Genomic DNA, 13,427 nt, shown 5'->3' with positions numbered 1-13,427 from the left:
ATAACAGCCTCCACTCTTCTGGGAAGGCTTTCTGCGGAGACTTGGTTCAATTCAGCCAAAAGAGAATTAGTGAGGTCGGCATTGATGTTGGGCGATTAGGCCTGGTTCGCAGTCGGCTTTCCAATTCATCCTAAAGGTGTTCGATGGGGTTGAGGTCAGGTCTCTGTGCAGGCCAGTCAAGTTCTTCCACCCCAATCTTGACAAACCATTTATGTACGGACCTCGCTTTGTGCACCGGGGCATTGTCATGCTGAAACAGGAAAGGGCCTTCCGCAAACTGTTGCCACAAAGTTGGAAGTACAGAATCGTCTATGTCATTGTATGCTGTAACGTTAAGATTTCCCTTCACTAGAACTAAGGGGCCTAACCCGAACCATGAAAAACAGCCCCAGACCATTATTCCTCCTCCACCAAACATTACAGTTGGCACTATGCATTCGGGCAGGTAGCGTTCTTCTGGTAAACCCAGATTAATCCGCTAGACTGCCAGATGGTGAAGCGTGATTCATCACTCCAGAGAATGAGTTTCCACTGCTCCAGAGTCCAATGGTGACGAGCTTTACACCACTCCAGCCGGCGCATGATGATTTTAGGCTTGTGTATGGCTGCACGGCCATGTAAACCCATTTTCATGAAGCTCCCGACTAACAGTTCTTGTGCTGACGTTTCTTCCAGAGGCAGTTTGGAACTCGGTAGTGAATGTTGCAGACACATTTTTACACACTACGCACTTCAGCACTCAGCGTTCTAGTTCTGTGATCTTGTGTGGCCTACCACTTCACGGCTGAGCTATTGTTGCTCTTAGATGTTTCCACTTTACAATAACAGCACTTACAGTTGACCGGGGCATCTCTAGCAGGGCAGAAATTTGACGAAATTACTTGTTGGAAAGGTGGCATCCTATGACGGTGCCACGTTGAGCTCTTCAGAAAGGCCATTCTACTGCCAATGTTTGTCTATGGAGATTGCATTTTATAGACCTATAGCTGAATCCACTAATTTGAAGGGATGTGAATAGTTAGCCACATTAAAGCTTTCTGTTTGTTTGTCTTATTTCTTGTTTGTTTCACCCAAAAATATTTTGCATCTTCAAGGTGGTAGGCATGTTGTGTAAATCAAATGATACAACCCCCCCCCCAAAAAAAAAATCTATTTTAATTCCAGGTTGTAAGGCAACAAAATAGGGACAATTGTCAAGGGGGGGGAGGGCGAATACTTTCGCCAGCCACTGTATGTCATTGTTTCCTTAACCACAAATGTATCACATCCTCAAGACTTACGGTAAAAAGAGATCTGGTTATATTATCCACAGATCACAGTCCATATAGTTAGATCATATCTTTCACTTCATATTTTGTACTAATGTATATATATATTTTTTTAACAATACAAAACATCCACATACAAATGACAACATACAGACAGACGCACACAAACATCCACAACACAGACCCACCTGCTCACACCCCCATCGCCATTGAGTTAATGGAGGGATGATTGATGAGAAGAGAATCATCCAACCCATTGGGTATCTCACTGCACCCTCATGTGCCATGTCTTGAAATATGCAGACAGACAGATTAAAAGTTTACATTGTGATAGTTCTGACAGCCAACGTTCTAACCCCGCCCATAACTTTATGACGTCATAACGTTCCCAGAAGGCATGGATTATGGAGTCATTGTTAGTTTTACACTTAAGACATGACTCTGCCATTTATGCTGTAGTAGAATTTGTGTATTTTGTCTCTTGCAGAATAAATTCTATACATGACTTTATACTGGATTAAGCGTACATTTAATTAACTGTAATTAAAATTAATGTTCTTAGCTTTATCCTTTGAAAATAGACACGTAAAGTTTCTGGGGATGAGCATGAGCTTCAATATGTACTCGTTGTTCCTCTTTAGTGCATTTAGGTGTTGCTAGTAAAAGCCTTGGAATCGCGCCAACTCACCACCCAAGTATGGAAGGTTAAAACCACCCTCAGACTTAGGAAGATGTACAATTGTTTATTCTATGAGTTTAGTTGCCTACATAAGTCTTATGACCGTATACTTATTTAAAGACTAATACCAATTACCCCACCGAAGACAAAGAATAAATACAAAAAACTTTGGGAGCCATGACATTCTGAAGAGTTAATTTATTTCAGACTTACGGGAAGATTATTTAATTAGATCAGCTTTCTATGAGTAATAAGATAAAGTTCCCTTTATATATTTGCTGCTTACTTTCATCCTAAGTATTTGAATTTTGTGGTCCACTTTAAAAGGTTTGATGTTTAGCAGTTATTTTTCCTATTGCCATTTGTGTTTTTTCCAAAATGGGTTGAGCAGGCATTTAAAAGAAAACACCAAAACAATAGCAAAGTGCTTCTTTGTTAATTCAAGGAAAATAGAAGTACTCAGATTATCATTCCCCTAACGTACGCCTTAAAAGCATCCCAAACTATAAAATCAGGGGACAGCTTCTCTATATGTCTACTGTACATTTGTAATGTTAAGGTTAACCTTTTAATTTACATATTTAATACATTGTCTTGACGATGCTCTCTGTTCATTCTCCATATTGTCGCTAAGTGAACTTTGTATAAATAAGCATGATACAGAAGGATCTGATAAAGAATTTTAAAACCAATAAATTGAGTATTTAATTATTTTAAACTGTCAATTCTTAGATAGCTTTTCTATGTAGTCTCTTGTAGTTGGAAAATCTCCAGGTGTACATCATGTTTAGAAATGACATTTTTCAGCCTCTACCTTATTACATTTTTATTTAAAAAAAAAATATTTCACCTTTATTTAACCAGGTAGGCAAGTTGAGAACCAGTTCTCATTTACAATTGCGACCTGGCCAAGATAAAGCAAAGCAGTTCGACAACATACAACAACACAGAGTTACACATGGAGTAACGTCACCCCGCTCCTCCGCTCTCTCCACTGGCTTCCAGTTGAAGCTCGCATCCGCTACAAGACCATGGTGATTGCCTACGGAGCTGTGAAGGGAACGGCACCTCCATACCTTCAGGCTCTGATCAGGCCCTACACCCAAACAAGGGCACTGCGTTCATCCACCTCTGGCCTGCTGGCCCCCCTACCTCTGAGGAAGCACAGTTCCCGCTCAGCCCAGTCAAAACTGTTCGCTGCTCTGGCACCCCAATGGTGGAACAAGCTCCCTCACGATGCCAGGACAGCGGAGTCAATCACCACCTTCCGGAGACACCTGAAACCCCACCTCTTTAAGGAATACCTAGGATAGGATAAAGTAATCCTTCTAACCCCCCCCTTAAAACATTTAGATGCACTATTGTAAAGTGGTTGTTCCACTGGATATCATAAGGTGAATGCACCAATTTGTAAGTCGCTCTGGATAAGAGCGTCTGCTAAATGACTTAAATGTAATGTAATGTAATGTAATGAGTAAAACAAACATACAGTCAATAACACAGTAGAAAAATAGGTCTATATACAATGTGAGCAAATGAGGTGAGATAAGGGAGGTAAAGGCAAAAAAGGTCATGGTGGCAAAGTAACTACAATATAGCAAGTAAAACACTGGAATGGTAGGTTTGCAGTGGAAGATAGTGCAAAGTAGAAATAGAAATAATGGGGTGCGAAGGAGCAAAATAAATAAAATAAATACAGTAGGGGAAGTGATCTGTGAGTTGCTCTGACAGCTGGTGTTTAAAGCTAGTGAGGGAGATAAGCGTTTCCAGTTTGAGATTTTTGTAGTTCGTTCCAGTCATTGGCAGCAGAGAACTGGAAGGAGAGACGGCCAAAGGAGGAATTGGCTTTGGGGGTGACCAGAGAGATATACCTGCTGGAGCGCGTGCTACAGGTGGGTGCTGCTATGGTGACCAGTGAGCGGAGATAAGGGGGGACTATACCTAGCAGGGTCTTGTAGATGACCTGGAGCCAGTGGGTTTGGCGACGAGTATGAAGCGAGGGCCAGCCTACGAGAGCGTACAGGTCGCAGTGGTAGGTAGTATATGGGGCTTTGGTGACAAAACGGATGGCACTGTGATAGACTGCATCCAGTTTATTGAGTAGGGTATTGGAGGCTATTTTGTAAATGACATCGCCGAAGTCGAGGATCGGTAGGATGGTCTGTTTTACGAGGGTATGTTTGGCACATGAGTGAAGGATGCTTTGTTGCGAAATAAGAAGCCAATTCTAGATTTAACTTTGGATTGGAGATGTTTGATGTGAGTCTGGAAGGAGAGCTTACAGTCTAACCAGACATCTAGGTATTTGTAGTTGTCCACGTATTCTAAGTCAGAACCGTCCAGAGTAGTGATGCTGGACGGGCGGGCAGGTGCAGGCAGCGATCGGTTGAAGAGCATGCATTTCGTTTTACTTGCATTTAAGAGCAGTTGGAGGCCACGGAAGGAGAGTTGTATGGCATTGAAGCTCATCTGGAGGGTTGTTAACACAGCGTCCAAAGAAGGGCCAGAAGTATACAGAATGGTGTCTGCGTAGAGGTGGATCAGAGACTCACCAACAGCAAGAGCGACATTGATGTATACCGAGAAAAGAGTTGGCCCAAGAATTGAACCCTGTTGCACCCCCATAGACTACCAGAGGCCCGGACAACAGGCCATCCGATTTGACACACTGAACTCTATCAGATAAGTAGTTGGTGAACCAGGCGAGGCAATCATTTGAGAAACCAAGGCTATTGAGTCTGCGGTGATTAACAGAGTCGAAAGCCATGGCCAGGTCAATGAATACAGCAGCACAGTATTGTTTCTTATCGATGGCGGTTACGATATCATTTAGGACCTTGAGCGTGGCTGAGGTGCACCCATGACCAGCTCTGAAACCAGATTGCATAGTGGAGAAGGTGCGGTGGGATTCGAAATGGTCGGTAATCTGTTTGTTGACTTGGCTTTCAAAGACCTTAGAAAGGTAGGGTAGGATAGATATAGGTCTGTAGCAGTTTGGGTCAAGAGTGTCCCCTCCTTTGAAGAGGGAGATAACAGCAGCTGCTTTCCAATCTTTTGGAATCTCAGATGACACGAGAGGTTGAACAGGCTAGTAATAGGGGTTGCAACAATTTCGGCAGATAACTTTAGAAAGAAAGGGTCCAGATTGTCTAGCCCGGCTGATTTGTAGGGGTGCAGACTTTGCAGCTCTTTCAGAACATCAGCTGACTGGATTTGGGAGATGTAGATATAGGGAAGGCTTGGGCGAGTAGCTGTGGGGGGGGGTGCAGTGCTGTTGTCCGCGGTAGTGGTAGCCAGGTGGAAAGCACGGCCAGCCGTAGAAAAATGCTCATTGAGATTCTCAATTATAGTGGATTTAGAGGTGACAGAGTTTCCTATCCTCAGTGCAGTGGGCAGCTGGGAGGAGGTGCTCTTATTCTCCATGGACTTTAGTGTTCCAAAACTTTTGAGTTTGGGTTGCTGGAAGCAAATTTCTGCTTGAAAAAGCTAGCCTTGGCTTTAACTGCCTGTGTATATTGGTTTCTAACTTCCCTGAAAAGTTGCATATCACGGGGCTGTGCGATGCTAATGCAGAACACCACAGGATGTTTTTGTGTTGGTTAAAGGCAGTCAGGTCTGGAGAGAACCAAGGGCTATATCTGTTCCTGGTTCTACAGTTCTTGAATGGGGCATGCTTATTTAAGATGGTGAGGAAGGCATTTAAAAAACATTTACCAGGCATCCTCTACTGACGGGATGAGGTCAGGCAATCTTATCAAATGTTTGATTTAGGTCAACTGCTAAAAATAATAATTCCTGCCTGGATTTGATCTAATATATATCATTGAATAAAAGCCAAAATAATCAGTTTTATTAATTCATATAAAAATATTTAGACATTACATATTAAAATATCTAAAAAACAGCCACACACACACCACAATCAGCCAACAGAGGGTCTATCCATACTACAAGACCTGTATCTGTGTGTTAAACAGGATACACCATCCTCTGCAGACTTCGCCATCTTCTCCTCCTGGGTATCACAGTCCATGTCAAAGTCATACAGAAGAGTACTATCAAAGTCATAGCCAACAGCAACATTATGGTTCAAGTTGCCAGTGTAGGGAACTGTATCATAGTGATCCACTGGTACAAGTCTCCAATGCATCTCCTTCTTGGTTGATATCTGAAAACAGTGTTAAGAGTTCCTGTACCATAGTGTAGTGTCCCTCAACATTAACAGAAATGCATCCTTCATATTTACCTTTATTTAACTAGGCAAGTCAGTTAAGAACAAATTCTTATTTTCAATTATGGCCTAGGAACAGTGGGATAACTTGCCTTGTTCAGGGCACAGAATGACAGATTTGTACCTTGTCAGCTCAGGGATTTGAACTTGCAACCTTTCGGTTACTAATCCAACCACTAGGCTACCCTGCCGCCCCATATTAAATTACAAATGAAAGACATACCTCATCGTCAGAGTACTCCTCGTGTGATATTGATCTCGACAGGGAATCATGGGTGATGAATTCCACCGTCACCTAGAAAACAAAGCAAACTCAGGACTTCAGACACTCAAGTCTGATGTTTTATGTGGTAGTACCATGTGACAACACCCAAGTCCAGTAACCAGTAATTGAAAGCACCTCAGTTTAGTGCAAACGTCTGCACTATGTCGGGTGGGTCATTTGTTTCAGTGTACAGTTCGTCCTAAATGTTGTCGCATGTCTGTTCACAGGAAAGTACATGGCTAATACACCTGGACGGGCACAACGCTAGCATGGCTAATACACCTGGACGGGCACAACGCTAGCATGGCTAATACACCTGGACGGGCACAACGCTAGCATGGCTTCTAGGTTCAATAGAAGAATGATTATTTGACCCGAGACCACCAGTATTAAAGTAAACCCATGATGCTCAGACAGTAAAAATCAATGTTCATTAATAACTTAAATATCCTGTATCACAAGAATTATGGTAAAAAGCAGTTTTATTTGCCACAGATACCTAATCAACATTTCAAAACAGTGTGCGCTTTGTTAGTTTATTGTAAATAGTCAAAATTACTGAATTGGCTCGATGTCCACGTTTTTTGTATGACAATTTCCTATGAAAGATTGGTATTAAGGAGTTAACTGCAGTATGACCAGGAGGTCATCTAAAATAAGTTGTTTACCATCTATCAATAATGGTCGAGCCATTTATTTCATACAAATATTCAAATGAACCAAAACCACCCCAAGCATACAACACAGGGTCTGTCCGTGTTAGACAGGCCACACCATTGTCTGCAGACTTCACCAGTATCTCCTCCTGGGTATCACAGGCCATCTCAAAGTCATACAGGACAGTATCATCGTGGTTCTCTGGTCCAAGTCTCCAGTGCATCTCTTTCTTGGTTGAGATCTGAAAATAAACCGTGGTGAGATGGTCGACTCTACTGCGGATATAGTTCCAGTGTGACGACACCAACCCCTCTGCCGGGATAGCCTCACCGCACACTCACTAAGACAAAAAGTGTCCCTCACGAAAGTTAAATACATTATATTGGAACTTAGTTGGTTCTTATGTAGTGCAGAATTTGAGAAAATATCCACAGGAAAGTTAAACTTCAAAAGCGCAGGTCCGTGCGCCCATCACAACCTGATTACGTGTCACCCCAAGGCACGTGCCCAAGGAGGACATTTCTGGTTTACCAGAAATGTCTGGTGATGGAAATGAAACGGCAGCCTAGACACTAAAGTCTAGGAAATACTTTTCTGTGGATAGTTCTACCCAAATAAGGACCAACTGCCCACACAACCGGTAGAGGAAGTTAAACTGTAATTTGATTAAACATTCTGGCTTGTAAAGAAACTTTACACATATTTTTGCAGTGCTTTAATTCAGACTAGATCCCAGAAAGCTGGTATCAGTCTGATTTATTAGGCTACTGTGTATGAGAGCTGGTATCCCCTATAGTTTAATTTAAAAAAGTTATATTACAGCAAATGAAAGATACCTCGTCGTCCGAGTACTCCTCGTGTGATGTTGAACTTAACAGGTACTCATGCTTGTTGCAGCCTACCGTCACCTAGAAAATAGACAGCAAAAGTGAACTCAGGACTTCAGTTCCACAGAAAGTTACATTTTATGTTACCCTGTAACATTTGAATCAAGTAATTGAAAGAACTTCAGAGAAAAGGGCTTACTGTTAATGTGGCATGAAATCATTGAGGACAAATAGCAGTTATTCAACTTGATAGGAATGGAAAGCAGATCGCCCAAACAGAACAGTTTACCGCATTAGATGACATCTGCAGGCCCAACACGGTTGTACATTTCAAATCCAACTTGTGGGCCAGATGGGAGCCACACAGACTCAAGGATGTGATGCATAGGACACACGTCAGTCTTAGTGCTGCGTTTACACAGGCAGCCCACTTCTGATCTTTTGACAAATCCGAGCAGCTCTTTGGCCAATAATTGAGCTTCCTGTGTAAACAGTTTGAGCCCACAAATGCCCTGTCAGGTACGAACTGCCCCCCCCGCCGCCGCCGCCGCCGCCTCCGCCCAACTACATTTGTTTGCGTGACCAAACCCTACTTTGAGTTGTCTTAAAAACACTAAAGTAGGAAAAGTAGTAGTAAACTTACCATAGCAACAACTTCCATTTACCACTACAGGTATGTTGAAGTGATGTCTTCCCTGAATATTTTTTTTTTGCTGAAAAAAGTGATTGATATTCTAGCAGTTTACCTTGTGAAAGTTAATGAGTTTTTATGGGACTTTCCATCGTCAAATGACCTACACCTGGCTGACCTCACGTAGCCTCAACCAATCAGCAGAACCCTGGGCCCAACTCCAATTCTCCCTCTTCTGCCCTAAATCACAGATGATCCATTATATTTGACAAGATAATGTAGTGACCGCTTTAACAATGAAAATAAATGTCTTCAAAATGGAAGGCAGTTGGGAGGAGGCAAGATCAGGGGGGACCATTCTAGCCAATGAGAGGGCAGATACGCGTGTGGACAACAGGCACAACTCTGACACAATGTTTTTTTGCAGGAAAGTCACGTGTTCTACTTATTTCAGTTCACTTGTAACAACTTATGAAACTTGTATTAGATCAAATAAACCACAAGCATCAAATGAGCCATTCATTTTTGTTGTTGACCAAATACAACACTCTCATTGAACTCCAAACTAAAACTGCTGGAGAAGACAGATTTTGGGTCCAGTTATCCCTCTGGCTTTGCCTCTTCCTCTCTGATGTGGTGCACTCTGGGAAGAAGGAAGAGAATTGTGTATTGTTCAAGACACCAGTACTGACCTATCTACTGTGTATACCAAACATTAGGAGCACCTTCCTAATATTGAGTTGCACACTGTGCAATCTGGTCAAATCAAAAGTTTATTTGTCACGTGCGCTGAATACAACAGGTGTAGACCTTACAGTGAAATGCTTACTGACAGGCTCTAACCAATAGTGCAAAAAAGGTATTAGGTGAACAATAGGTAAGTAAAGAAATAAAACAACAGTAAAAAGACAGGCTATATACAGTGGCGAGGCTATAAAAGTAGCGAGGCTACGTACAGACACCGGTTAGTCAGGCTGATTGAGGTAGTATGTACATGTAGATATGGTCTATTGTACAAGTGACTATCCCCCTGGGATGATATCGCCGTACACATATTGTATATAGCGCATACATTCAATTGATTGAACGGCAAATTGCAAAGTTTTCAAACAAGGTTTATGTACACCAAATATCAAAGAAGTAATCAAAATAATATATTCAGCGCTGAACTACAAACTTAAATATCCTGGGGTGTATTCATTTAACGGAAACCATTTAAGAAACAAACAATCAAACAGAGAAAACGGAATGAAACAGGACGAGACCTACCTGAATTTATCCAATAGAAACTCTTGTTTGCATTTTTTCCATTTGGAGTAAATGGTTAAGCAACAGAATCAGTGCAATGATTACACCCTTGGTCTTACATTATGAAAAGTAAAGATTGTGAGGAAACTCTCAATCTAAAAGGGAAAACAAAAGCAGAGCATTCCTTCATTCAGACAAACAATATTGTATATCAATGTTGCATACAACACAATGTTTCTGAAAAACATGAACATAGACAAAAATAACCAGGGTAGAATCTAGACAGTCATTTCAAACATCAGCTAATAATGCTGATCTATCAAATACATAAATGTAAGAATCGTCAGCTTTTCAAAAATCTAAAAACAATAGGAGTATCAGATGTCGTGAGGATGAATGACAGGAATGCACTTTCAGGGGGATACAGTTTTGCAGTTTAGCAAGTCTTTCTATGCAAAAAAATAATAATATTGATAAAGATATTAGCCCCTCACCAACAGGCCCCAACCCCTAGCCTGGTCCCCCCACCAACAGCCCCCAACCCCTGGCCTGGTCCCCCCACCAACAGGCCCCAACCCCTGGCCTGGTCCCCCCACCAACAGGCCCCAACCCCTAGCCTGGTCCCCCCACCGAAAGGCCCCAACCCCTAGCCTGGTCCCCCCACTGAAAGGCCCCAAGCCCTAACCTGGTCCCCCCACCAACAGGCCCCAACCCCTAGCCTGGTCCCCCCACCAACAGGCCCCAACCCCTAGCCTGGTCCCTCCACCAACAGGCCCCAACCCCTGGCCTAGTCCCCCCACCAACAGGCCCCAACCCCTAGCCTGGTCCCCCCCACCAACAGGCCCCAACCCCTAGCTTGGTCCCCCCCACCAACAGGCCCCAACCCCTAGCCTGGTCCCCCCACCAACAGGCCCCAACCCCTAGCCTGGTCCCCCCCACCAACAGGCCCCAACCCCTAGCCTGGTCCCCCCACCAACAGGCCCCAACCCCTAGCCTGGTCCCCCCACCAACAGGCCCCAACCCCTAGCCTCGTCCCCTCACCAACAGCCCCCAACCCTGGTCCCAGATCAGTTGATGCTCTTGCCAACTCCATAGAGCCCCACAGTGGAGGTGTCATAATACCCATAAAAACTCAAAAAAGGGAAATGGTTCCAATCGTTTTTCCAACATTCCTTTTTCCCCATAAGGAATTTCAGAAACATTTAAAATGTACATGGTTATCAAAACATCACTCCAGGATAAGCCTACACGAAACAAAGCCCTGTGTTTTGTGTAGCCTTACCCTGGCGTGACGTTTTGATAACTATGTGAATCTCTCTCGGACAAGGTGACTTTTAGCAATATATTTGGCTCTGTTTAATCTCAGATTCGAAAATGCTAATTAGCATCAAAATAGACATCATGCAAGACTACGAATCCCAGCATGCTCCTGCACGTCATCTCTAGCTGACACCTTTGCTAACAGGTATCGTATCAATTTAAAACTTTCACAAGGCAGTTCACAGAATTGTCAACTTAATGAAATTCAGCCTATGTATTCATGACTAAATTTAGCTAACATTAGATAGTTAACCCAGAGATTCTTGCCTTGATTCGGGCAGTCTCGTCCAGATGATGATGGCTTTTTTAGTTCTTTATGATAGCCGCATTAGCAGCTAATTAGCGTTTCATGTTGTTATTTTTTTTTTTACCTTAATTTAACCATGGCAAAGGAGAAATGCTCACTAACAGAGATGTAAACAAATGTCAAACATTTTAGAGGAATAAGCTTTTTGTACATATGGAACATTTCTGGGATCGTTTATTTCAGCTCATGAAACATGGGATCAACACTTTACATGTTGTGTTTATATTTTTGTTCATTGTATAAGGGTCAAATGTTGCACAATCCAGGTGTGGAAAGCTTTTAGAGACCCAGAAAGACTCACATCTATATTGGCTGCCAAAGTCGCTTCTACAAAGTAGTGACTCAGGGGTGTGAATACCTATGTAAATCGGATATTTCTGTATTTCATTTTCAATAAATGTGCACACAAAAAAAATCAAAATAAACATGTTTTCACTTTGTTATTATGGGGTATTGTGTGTAGATGGTCAGATTTTGTATTTATTTAATGCATTTTGAATTAAGGCTGTAACAAATGTAGAATAAATCAACAGTATGAATACTTTCTGAAGGCTCTGTAATCTGATCCGATCTGATGCTCAAAAGACAGATGTAACAAATGATAGCGGATACATTACGAGAAAATAAAAGTAGAAACAAAACAACAAAAGAATCACAAAATAGCAAAGCTGGGTCGGAGCCCGCAAAATGGCGTCAACACCGGCGGCCATTCAATACAGCGATCTCTTTTTCTTATTCTTGCACCATCTAAACTACAGCAAAATATATTTTTCCATAAACATAAATTAAGAACGGGAAGCATAGAAATAACACACATAGAACAGATCTACTGTTTTTTTAGACTTGCTTTCAATGGGAATGGCAGATCTATGGCTCTATGAAAAGTGTATGATGATAAGGGTAATGTATATATTATGTTGAGTATGTCTTGTACAGTGTTTAATTTGTATACAGTAGTACTATGTGTCTAAGAGAGTTACATTTCATCCTATAACTCACATTTCCTTTTTTTTCTCAACTTTTTTTTTTATCCAATTGGTAGTAGTTACAGTCTTGTCTCATCACTGCAACTCCCGTACAGGCTTGGGAGAGGCGAAGGTCGAGAACCGTGCATCCTCTGAAACACAACCCAAACTGCTTCTTGACACAATGCACACTGAACCCGGAAGCCAACCGCACCAATGTGTCAGGGGAAACACCGTACACCTGGCGACCGTGTCAGCGTGCATTGCACCCGGCCCGCCACAGGAGTTACAAGTGCGCGATGGGACAAGGATATCCCTGCTGGCCAAACCGTCCCTAACCCGGACGACGCTGGGCCAATTGTGCACCGCCTCATGGGTCTCCCGGTCGCAGAGCCTGGACTCAAACCCAGAATCTATAACACTGTGATGCAGTGCCTTAGACCACTGCGCCACCCGGGAAGCCCATAACTCACATTTCTATGTGAATTTGGTCGGGTCGCCCAAAAAGTTACATAATGCAGCTTTATTTAAAATTCATTATTCTATTTATTTTATTTTTTCATTACGATTTTAATTAATGGATCGAGTATATTAAGTAGACTAATACACTTTGTATATTTTCTATGCAGATGGTAAAAAACAACAATAACAATAACTTTTACAATCCAATTATGTTGGCCACATAATTCTAAATGTATTTTGGGGTTCCCGAGTGGCGCAGTTGTCTAAGGCAATACAACTCAGTGCTAAAAGGTATCACTATATTACCTGGTTTGAATCCAGGCTGTATCACATCCGGTTGTGATTGGGAGTCCCATAGGGTGGTGCACATTTGGCCCAGTGTCGTCGGGGCTGGAGTAGGCCATCATTGTAAATAAGAATTTGTTCTTAACTGACTTGCCAAGTTAAATAAAGGTTAAAAAAATTAAAAAAATCACACGCATGCAATACTGTCAACAAACCAGCAGGTGGTAGCATTAACATATATAAAGGCTACTGGGCATGTGAGAAATTAATAGGAGAGGCGGG

This window comes from Salmo salar, chromosome ssa10, assembly GCF_905237065.1.
Source record: "Salmo salar chromosome ssa10, Ssal_v3.1, whole genome shotgun sequence".
Lineage (NCBI taxonomy): Eukaryota > Metazoa > Chordata > Actinopteri > Salmoniformes > Salmonidae > Salmo > Salmo salar.
This window is presented reverse-complemented; position numbering follows the sequence as displayed.